Source organism: Glycine max, chromosome 14 (assembly GCF_000004515.6).
Source record: "Glycine max cultivar Williams 82 chromosome 14, Glycine_max_v4.0, whole genome shotgun sequence".
Classification (NCBI taxonomy): Eukaryota; Viridiplantae; Streptophyta; class Magnoliopsida; order Fabales; family Fabaceae; genus Glycine; species Glycine max.
The window spans coordinates 27,683,508-27,694,034 of record NC_038250.2 but is presented as its reverse complement, the minus strand read 5'-3'; positions in this window follow the sequence as shown (position 1 = coordinate 27,694,034).

Genomic DNA, 10,527 nt, shown 5'->3' with positions numbered 1-10,527 from the left:
TAAGGCTTTGGGATTGATTAAATGGGCTGATCCCGAAATATTGTCACACTTTGGTATGTGACCAAGTGAAACTTTCCTGATTTAAGATCGTAGAGTGATGCCAAGGGTCTGTCGATCCCACTGAAACTTGATGAAATGGGCTGATCCTGAAAGAATTTATACAGCAAAGGCCGCCCTTGGATTCAAAAGGAATCCTAAGGAGTCTGCATGAGCGACTAACATCAAATGTACCCTACTATCATAATTTTCTTTGGGCATCTTCCAGGAGCTCCTGGGCGAATGAGTTTTCTTCTCAAATGTGCAAGTGCGAAACCTCAAGGATTCTCTTTTATATATATATATATATATATATATATATATATATATATATATATTTCAATAATCACAAGCGCGTGTGTTCGACTTTCGGCAAGTGCACCGGATCGCACAAGTAGTATAAAATGGTAAGAACCGAGTATCGGACACTCGGGGAACTTGTGTTATTTGGTAAGCTATTTCAGCAAATAGGTGTCTGGTGTGTAAAGGTAAGTGTGAATATGAACAGGTGTATAAACTATCCGTGCAAAAAGAAAGAAAATCACGCGAGAGAAATGATGTGTAAAAACAAGTAGAGAACATGTTGGCCTTCCTAATAGGTGCCTGATGCTAAAAAGATATTCTCTATCTAACAATGCTCATGTGTTCTTATGGTGTTTCCTGAGATACTAAACCCCAATTCCTCATGATTGTTGTCGCAACCTACCCTTCGGCGGGAGGGTGACGAGTAACTCGCGGGAGGCGTGTTCCACGAAAGGAATACGCGCAGAGTCGCCACCAACATTTATTTGAGGAAAACGTCGGAAAAACCAGAAAAGACGCGATCTACGAACTTTTAAATGAAAGGCTCGGGAGTTGTATTTACGCGCGGGGAAGGTATTAGCACCCCACACGTCCGTCACAAGGGACGGCAGCCTTTAATCGAATGTGCAAACATGACTTTGATTTTTACATTCCCTTTTATGACCTTATATCCTTTTTATATATTTTTTTCTTTTTGTGGTCGACAAGGGTGTTTCCCTTTGCTCCTACGTATTCCTTAATTGCGATGAGGAAATCAGACCTACGTAGTTCTTTCTTATGCGTGAATCAAGTGATTCTTTTTTACTTGAAAGGTGATCATTTTAAGGCGTTGGACCTTAAAAATGATCTTTTTTTTTAGTAAGAAACATAAATGATAAACTTTCAAAATTCTATTTTTGTGGACGAGCTTGACTAGGCGAGTCGATTTTAGCCTTAATTTCACTTTAGTTACTTAGTCAATTCGATTAAGAATGAGAAATCCCAAAGAGAAAATGTCCGATTGATTTTTCGCTTTATTTTACTAAAAGGTATTTTTTTATTATTATATTATTATTTACCTCTTTTTTTTATTTTCAACGTGGTTGCGGCACGACCGATCGGTCGGAATTCATTTCAACCAAAGTTAACGGATGATACAATTCAAACGATCGGTGGAAATTTATTTTATTTTTAGGTTAAGCGAGAAATGACTTAAATAAATGACTTTAGCACGTCAAAAGGGGGTATAAAAAGTAAATGAAAACGAGAATAAAAATACATGAAACCAAATGTGGACCACCACGGGTACATAGAATGAATTGAAAAGCTTGGTTTGAGGTACTTACCCGTTGAAGACTGAAGAACGATGAAGAACGGTCGAAAACCTTCGCGAAATCACTCACGGAAACGTTACGGAAGCGCCTCGACTTGGATTTTCTTCACGGAAACAATTTTTCTAAGCAAATTCGAAAGAGAGAGAAGTGCCTAAGGGGCTGAACCCCTTTCTACTTCACTTCTCCCCCTATTTTATAGAAAATTGGGGGAGAAGCTTGCCACCCAGCTCGCCCAGGCGAGCAGGGTTGCTTCCTCCAGAAGCAACAGCCTTCTGGAGGAATCTTCTGGAGGGCCCAAGTGGGCCTGGTTGCTATTTGCACCCCCATTTTTACTAAATACACCCCCTGCCTTTTTTTGGTGATTCTTTTTTCGTAAAGTTACGGAAACTTATGAATTTCGTAACGATACTTGTTTTCATTCCGTAATGTTACGGAACCTTGCGGATTACATAATCATCCCCTTTTTTGAATTACGAAATGTTACGGAACCTCACTAATTGTGCAACGGTGCTTCCATTTGATTTCCGGTGTGTCACGGAACCTTACGGATTGTGCATCAATATTTTCTTTTGATTTCCGGCATGTCCCAGAATTTCACAAATTGCCTAATGATGGGTGCCAAGCACCTCACAAGGCCCAAACAAAAGTTGCATGTCATCAAGCAAAGGTCCCCGGACGAAATTAGGGTATGACAGTTGCCCCTCTTTACTTGTCTTTTATTGGAGATAAAAGGAAAGTAAAGATAAGACACTAATTTCATTCCTCTCGGTTGACGAGAGTCGCGGGTGACCATAAAATCTCCGCATGCAAATGACTTGTTGTTCCCGGAGGAACGAAGGGTGCAGAAGACGATGTCAGTCTTCGCATGCTATCAGGCTTTTCGTCTTACAGATAGCAAGAAGAATGTTTATACGGATAACCACTCGGGTATTTCCGCCCGTCAGCGTGACTCAAAAGTCAGTATGACAGATCTTGTGAGCGCGGAAGATGACGTAAATCTTCGCGTGTCAACGGGCTTGTCGGTCGCGATTGACGAAGGGCGCAGAAGACGACGTTAGTCTCTGCGTGCTATCAGGCTTTTCGTCTTACAGACAGCAAAAAGGTTTATACGGATAACCACTCGGGTATCTCCGCCAGTCAGCGTGACTCAAAAGTCAGTATGACAGATCTTGTGAGCGCGGAAGATGACGTAAATCTCCGCGTGTCAACTGGGTTGTCGGCCGCGATTGAAGAAGGGCGTAGAAGACGACATTAGTCTCTGCGTGCTATCAGGCTTTTCGTCTTACAGACAGCAAAAAGGTTTATACGGATAACCACTCGGGTATCTCCGCCCGTCAGCGTGACTCAAAAGTCAATATGACAGATCTTGTGAAAGTGGCCGACAAAAGCGAGGCTCTTGCTCCTACGTATCCTCCAATGAGGAACTCAGACCTATGTAGTTCTGGATAACTTGTGAGACTTGAAAAAGTCTCCACCGGAAGATGCTGACACCTCCGGAAAGGGCGCAGATGACCACATTGGCCTCTGCTCGTCAATCACACTTGGGGTCACTGAATGACGAGGTGCGGATAACCGTAAGGTGTCTTCGCAGGCTACCAGCTCTTGGGTCATGGCAACAAAAAGGTGGTGTGGTCGACAAAAGCGAGGCTCTTGCTCCTACGTATCCTCCAATGAGGAACTCAGACCTACGTAGTTCTAGAAACTTGTGAGACTTGAAAAAGTCTCGGTGTTTTCTCCACTAAAATGCAAACATGCTTTAGTAAAGAGACAAATATTCCAACTGATTAGAGCAGCATATGCTTTTTTGAGTGAAAAACAATGCGTCTACCGGGGAAGGAGAGTCTGCTGATGAAACCCCCCCCATAACAATAAATGAGATTTTGGATGTTAGCATTTCGTTTCTAAATGACCATTTAGAGGAAACACTGGGTTTGACAAAAATAGAAGAAATCCACTCAAAGTGTATCAATCTCGCACAGGTAAGTGTTTTATCCTAATTCCGAACCATAGATATGTCACGACTTGACTTTGCGAATTATTTCCTATCAAATCAAAGATTACATGCGTGATCATGGATCAATAGGACTTCCCTTGGAAATGGGTTCTTTTGGTGGGTTTTTCGGCTTTTGATTTTTTTTGGCTTTTTCCTTTTCTGTTCTTGTTTGACACGAGGCGAGCAAGTCACCGACGCACAGGATTTTGGTTGGTAATCAAAGGGAGAAGACCACTTTAGGTCATGGTTTCCTTTCCTTCCTTTTGTTCATTTGGTGACAATTCTGTATTGTTCAGATATTGTCTGGTCAAAAGACCTTTCTGCACATTTCTTCTGCTTCTTTGATCAGGAACTTTCTTTCCTTCCTTTTTCTTCTTCTTTTTTTACTTTCTCCCATTCTTTGATTGGGAATTTTCTTTCTTTTCTTTTCGCTTTCTCCCACTCTTTGATTGGGAATTTCCTTTCCCCTCTTTTTTTGCTTTCTCTTTGATTGGAAATTTTCCTTCTCCTTTTTGCTTCTGAGGGTAAGGATTAACATTCTCACCCTGGGTCAAGGTTTATGGTGAGTTAGGATTTTGGCTCAAGGCTTGTAGAATGGCTAGACACGATACATGTCAGGGTTTGGTTTGGTTCAAGGATAAAAAGGGATGCCCCACATTATTTCCATGACACAAATGCAAAAATGATGATTTGGAAACTTTATGCAAAACTGGTCATGCATGCACCTATGTGGACACTCAAGTGTCAAATTTTTATGGTCATGTGATGCTAGGGCTCAGGATTCATTTCCTCTATTTTTAGTCAACCCAATTGTCATACCCTAATTTCGTCCGGGGACCTTTGCTTGATGACATGCGACCATTCTTTGGTCCTTGTGAGGTGCTTGGCACCCATCATTAGGCAATTTATGAAATTCCAGGACATGCCGAAAAACCAAAAAAATGTTGATGCACAATCCGTAAGTTTCCGTGACACACCGGAAATCAAATGGAAGCATCGTTGCATAATTAAGTGAGGTTCCGTAACATTCCGTAAGTCAAAAAGGGGATGATTATGTAATCCGCAAGGTTCCGTAACATTACGGAAAGAAAACAAGTATCGTTACGAAATTCGTAAGTTTCCGTAACTTTACGAAAAAAGAATCACCAAAAAACAGCAGAGGGGGGTGTACTTAGTAAAAATGGGGGTGCAAATAGCACCCAGGCCCATTTGGGCCCTCCAGAAGATTCCTCCAGAAGGCGGTTGCTTCTGGAGGAAGCAACCCTGCTCGCCTGGGCGAGCTGAGCTCGCCTGGGCGAGCTGGGCGGCAACCACCTCCCCTATTTTGCTATAAATAGGGGAGGAAATGAAGAAGGAAGGGGTCCAGCCCCTTAGGCACTTCTCTCTCTTTCGAATTTGCTTGGAAAAATTGTTTCCGTGAAGAAAATCTAAGCCGAGGCGCTTCCGAAACGTTTCCGTAACGTTTTCCGTGAGGAATCTCGCAAAGGTTTCAACCGTTCTTCGACGTTCTTCATTCGTTCTTCATCGTTCTTCGATCTTCAACGGGTAAGTACCTCGAACCAAGCTTTTCGATTCATTCTATGTGCCCGTAGTGGTCCACATTGTGTTTCGTGCATTTTGATTCTCGTTTTGTTTACTTTTTATACCCCCTGTTGACGTGCTTAAGCCATTTTACTTAAGTCGTTTCTCGCTTAGCTTAAAAATAAAATAAATTTCCACCGAACGTTTGAATTGTATTATCCATTAACTTCGGTTAAAATCAATTCCGACCGTTCGGTCGTGCCGTAACCACGTTGGAAATCAAAAAGAGGTAAAAAATAATATAATAATCAAAAAATATCTTTTTAGTAAAATAAAGCGGAAAATCAATCGGACGTTTTTCTCTTTGGGATTTCTCATTCTTAATCGAATTGATTAATAACTAAAGTGAAACTAAGGCTAAAATCAACTCGCCTAGTCAAGCTCGTCCACAAAAATAGGCTTTTGAAGTTTGTCATTTTATTTTCTCACTAAGTAAAATGGATCATTTTTAAGGTCCAACGCCTTAAAATGATCACCACTTAAGTAAAAAAGAATCATTTGATAAGAAAGAACTACGTAGGTCTGAGTTCCTCATTGAGGATACGTAGGAGCAAAAGCCCCGCTTTTGTCGACCACCCCAAGAGATCGTTAATGGTCCAATGCCTTAACGTTTCTCTCCTTTCAAAAACAAGAGATCGTTAACGGTCCAAAGCCTTAACGTTTCTCCCCTTTCAAAATCAAAAGACCGTTTAATGGTTCAACACCTTAAATGACCTTTTGTTCAATAAAAACATATTTTGCAAAAATGACAAAAACAACTTAACCAAACACTTTGTTCCGAAAGAACTACGTAGGTCTGATTTCCTCATCACAAATTGAGGAATACGTAGGAGCAAAGGGAAACACCCTTGTCGACCACAAAAAAGAAAAAAATATAAAAAGGGTATAAAGGATATAAGAACATAAAAGGGAACATAAAAATCAAAGTCATGTTTGCACATTCGATTAAAGGCTGCCGTCCCTTGGGACGGGCGTGTGGGGTGCTAATACCTTCCCCGTGCGTAAATACAACTCCCGAACCTTTCACTTAAAAGTTCGTAGATCGCGTCTTTTCCGGTTTTTCCGACGTTTTCCTCAAATAAACGTTGGTGGCGACTCCGCGCGTATTCCTTTCGTGGAACACGCATCCCGCGAGTCACGCGTCGCCCTCCCGCCGAAGGGTAGGTTGCGACAGTTGGCGACTCCACTGGGGACTGTTTTTAGAGAGTTAGGCCATTTAATTTTGTGCAATGTTTTATCATGACTTTCTCCTTTGTTGGTTTCCCTTTATTTGTCTTATGTTCTTGTGTATATAAACTTTTTGTTGCTTTTAGTGTGTTTTAGAATGTATGCATGAGGTAAATATTTATTCATTTGATGCACACAAAAACTAACACTATTTGCACACACTGTGAGTGAAAAAGGGCCCTACACCCGGGTTCATGGGAACATAAGGAGTGGAGGTGAATCTGTGATCATGCTAGGTCTCCGACTTGCTTGATTACAGTGAACCCTCATCTAGAGCTTTTCTCTTTGAAAACTTATTGTTGCTAGTAGTCCCTACTGCTGCAATATGTTCTTCGAAGGGGATGATACCTCTAGAAACCATCAAGAGAGATATGACTACCTTGGGGATTATTGCTAAAAGCCTAGTTAGTTCTCTCCCTTATAGGTCCCTTAAATAGGGGCACGGAGCAAACACGCTGCGTGCCATTTTTCACACTACCATGCATAAGTATCATATACCCTTTTGCTTATGTTCAGTAAATATCGTCATACTGTGTACATTCCCGCATTGTGTCTTTTACATAGGCATTGCATATGGGTTCTGTCTTGATCCCTACTGTAAACAAACCAACGGAGGGTCCGTGTCGCCTTCTTAAAAACGTGCGTTGGGGCATTTCGCTACCCCTAGACGTCGTATCTAAGAAAGGGACAAGTTCCCCGGACCCCCGCATTCCTAGATTGCATCTGTGTCATATGCATTCCATCATGCATTCATCCATTCCACCCATGAGATATCGGAGTTTTGATTTGCACCAGCTTTCATCTCACTTTAGTAAGCATGGGAACAAATCAAACCGGCAAGAGGTTCTACCAAGTCAAGGTCAAAAGCCTAGATACCACCAGCATCAAGGAATTAGGGCGGTTGATGGAACCCCTCCAAATGCAAGCCTTCCGCAAGACTTACGGAAAGATCTTAGAGTTGACCATAGCAGAGGTGTCCATAGAAGCCATTGCATCACTTACCCAATACTACGACCAGCCTTTGAGATGCTTCACATTCGGGGACTTCCAATTAGTACCAACCATTGAAGAATTTGAGGAAATTCTAGGATGTCCTCTCGGGGGAAGGAAACCATATCTTTCCTCCGGGTGTCTCCCCTCTTTGAGCAGAATTGCAACTGTGGTCAAGGATTCAGCCAGAGGTTTGGACCGCATAAAACAAACTCGGAACGGCATAGCGGGCCTACCACAGAAGTACCTAGAAGACAAGGCGAGGGGTATGGCCAATCAAGGAGACTGGGTCCCGTTTATGGATGTGTTAGCTTTGCTAATTTTTGGGGTCGTCCTCTTTCCAAACGTGGATGGTTTGATAGACCTAGCAGCAATCGACGCTTTCCTTACCTACCGCCATAGCAAGGAAAGTCCGGTAGTAGCCATCTTGGCAGATCTATTTGATACATTTGACCGAAGATGCGAGAAGAGTAGCGCACGGATCATCTGTTGCTTACCCGCCCTCTGTGTTTGGTTGGTTTCACACTTGTTCCAACAAGACACAAGACATCCATGTCCGCTCCTGAGCCATCGCTCGTGTACAGAAAAGAGGAGAATAGATTGGGACCAGCTCTTGGCCGGGATAGGAGGTAGAACAATCAGTTGGTTCCCCCGATGGAAGGAAGGAAAAGAAGGAGTCCTTTTCTCATGTGGAAGATACCCAAACATTCCGTTGGTAGGAACGAGGGGTTGTATTAACTACAATCCCGCGCTCGCTATAAGGCAACTAGGGTACCCCATGAGGGGAGCACCGACGGAAGAAAGCATGTCTCCTTTCCTTGTGAGGGATTTCGGCGCACAAAATTCCAAAACTATACAAAGAATCCATAAGGCATGGGAAACCCCGTTAAGGAAAGATCAAGAGCTTAGAGGCATTCGTAATGGCATCATTGGTGGGTACCACGAATGGCTGAAAGTTCATATACGAGGTTTAGATTGGCTCGCCAAGTTAAAAGTCGTCAGCGAAGAGAATTTTGAAGCACCGGAAGAGGACGAGGAAGTCCAAGCTCTCAAAAGCGAGTTAGGAAAGGCAAAACTCGCCAAGGAGAAGTTCAAGTTGGCTGCTACACACGTTCGGAAGGAGTGTGCCGGGTTACGGGAAGAGAATGCAATTACCGCAAGAGCCCTTGAACGAGAGACCAAGAGGGCTCGCAAGGAAGAGTATGGCCGGAACAAATTCCGCGGAGCTCTATGGGGTAGCAATAGTGAACTCAAGTTGCGAAGGGAAGAAAGGGACCAGTCGCGAGCACATAGCATGGTTTTGAAAGAGGAGTTAGTTGCCTGTTCAAGGTCCAAAAGAAGCTTGTCTCAGCGTTTATGCGAGACAGAGACCAACATGTTAGCTATCATCGCCAAGTACCAAGAAGAGTTAGGTCTAGCCACGGCCCACGAGCATAGAATCGCGGATGAGTATGCCCAAGTATACGCGGAAAAAGAGGCTAGAGGAAGGGTGATCGACTCTTTACACCAAGAGGCAACCATGTGGATGGATCGGTTTGCTCTTACCTTGAACGGGAGTCAAGAACTTCCCCGATTGTTAGCCAAGGCCAAGGCGATGGCAGACACCTACTCCGCCCCCGAAGAGATTCATGGGCTTCTCGGCTATTGTCAGCATATGATAGACTTAATGGTCCACATAATTAGAAATCGTTAGGAAACTTGTATGGTCTCTCAGACCTTGACTAGATACGACTTCCTTTTTGAAATAAAATGAGTTGGTCCCATGTTTCTACTCCAAAAAGCTTGTGCAAATCAAATCACTCCTACATTTTATCTCTAGCATGCATTGTATGTTGGTCTCGTCCTTTGTCACGGGAAGCCGGAAGGTCCATATCACCTTCTTAATTGTACACATGGGGCACTACGCCCCCAAATGCGCAAGTAAGAAGAGATAATTTTCTGGGCTCTCGTGTCCGTAAAATGCATTCATATCATAAGCATCTCTTCATAACATCATAATGGGCATATCCTGCATTTGTCCGTTATCATATTCCAGCCTCACATTTTGCATGAGTCATGGCATCATCATGCATATGCGTTCAACAAACTTTTTGGTCTGCAAAATTGCATACCATTTGTTTTCATGTTTGCTCATCCTTGCGTTTTCCTCTACAAAACAAAAACAAAAAAGGGGGAAGCGTGAAACTTCACACTACATTCTTAGTTTCATGTGTTAGGCAACACAAGTCAACCATGTTGGGATCATAAACCCGTTTCACTTAAAAACAAAATAATTGAACATGGTACCTAATGCATGGTTAACTAGGAAATGGTGTTTCTTCGGGCATCTCAATTTCATAATTACATTTTCCGTGCATAAGCTTAAAGTATGCCCGAGTCATTCATCCCTATGAGATGTTGTTAAAGTATTGGCGATCAGAATTGCCATTCCTTGGATTATAGGGTTGAACCAAGCTCAAGCTTTTACAAAAAGGTTCATCAAGTCAAGTTGAAATATGGAAGTAACCATCCTGCAAAATTGGGGCAAAAGATGAATCGAGTCACATCACTGCTTCGTCTATTGCCAAACATATTTAGGATTATTGATGTCCTTGTTACTTCCAGTTTCACCTTGACAAAGATGTCATGGACCATGTTGAAAATCTAAATTGATTCAACCCCATATCCTGCGTAAAAATTCGCAATACTTCGACTGTACATCATTCGCATGCATCCATGCTTTTCATTGGTTGCATTGCTCATTGCATTCTTTCCTTGAAAAATAAAATAAAATAAAATGAACTTATCAAAAAGAAAAGGAAACGCTTTACGGCGCCCTTACCGAACTCGTGCTAGAGCTAGAGTAATGGGTGAAGCAGAGAAGGTGCAAGAGAAGATGAAGGCCAAAAATGGAGGCCATAAAAGAGCAAATGGCCACAATGATAAAGGCCATGATGAGCATGAAGAAGATAATGGAAGCCAATGCGGTTATAGTCGCCGCTATTAGCGCTGTCGCTAAGGTGAACCCGATGTCCCCATCCGGCCTCAAGTAAATGAATCATCCAACCTCAAATATGGTAGGCAAAGATTTGGGAAGTACGGATG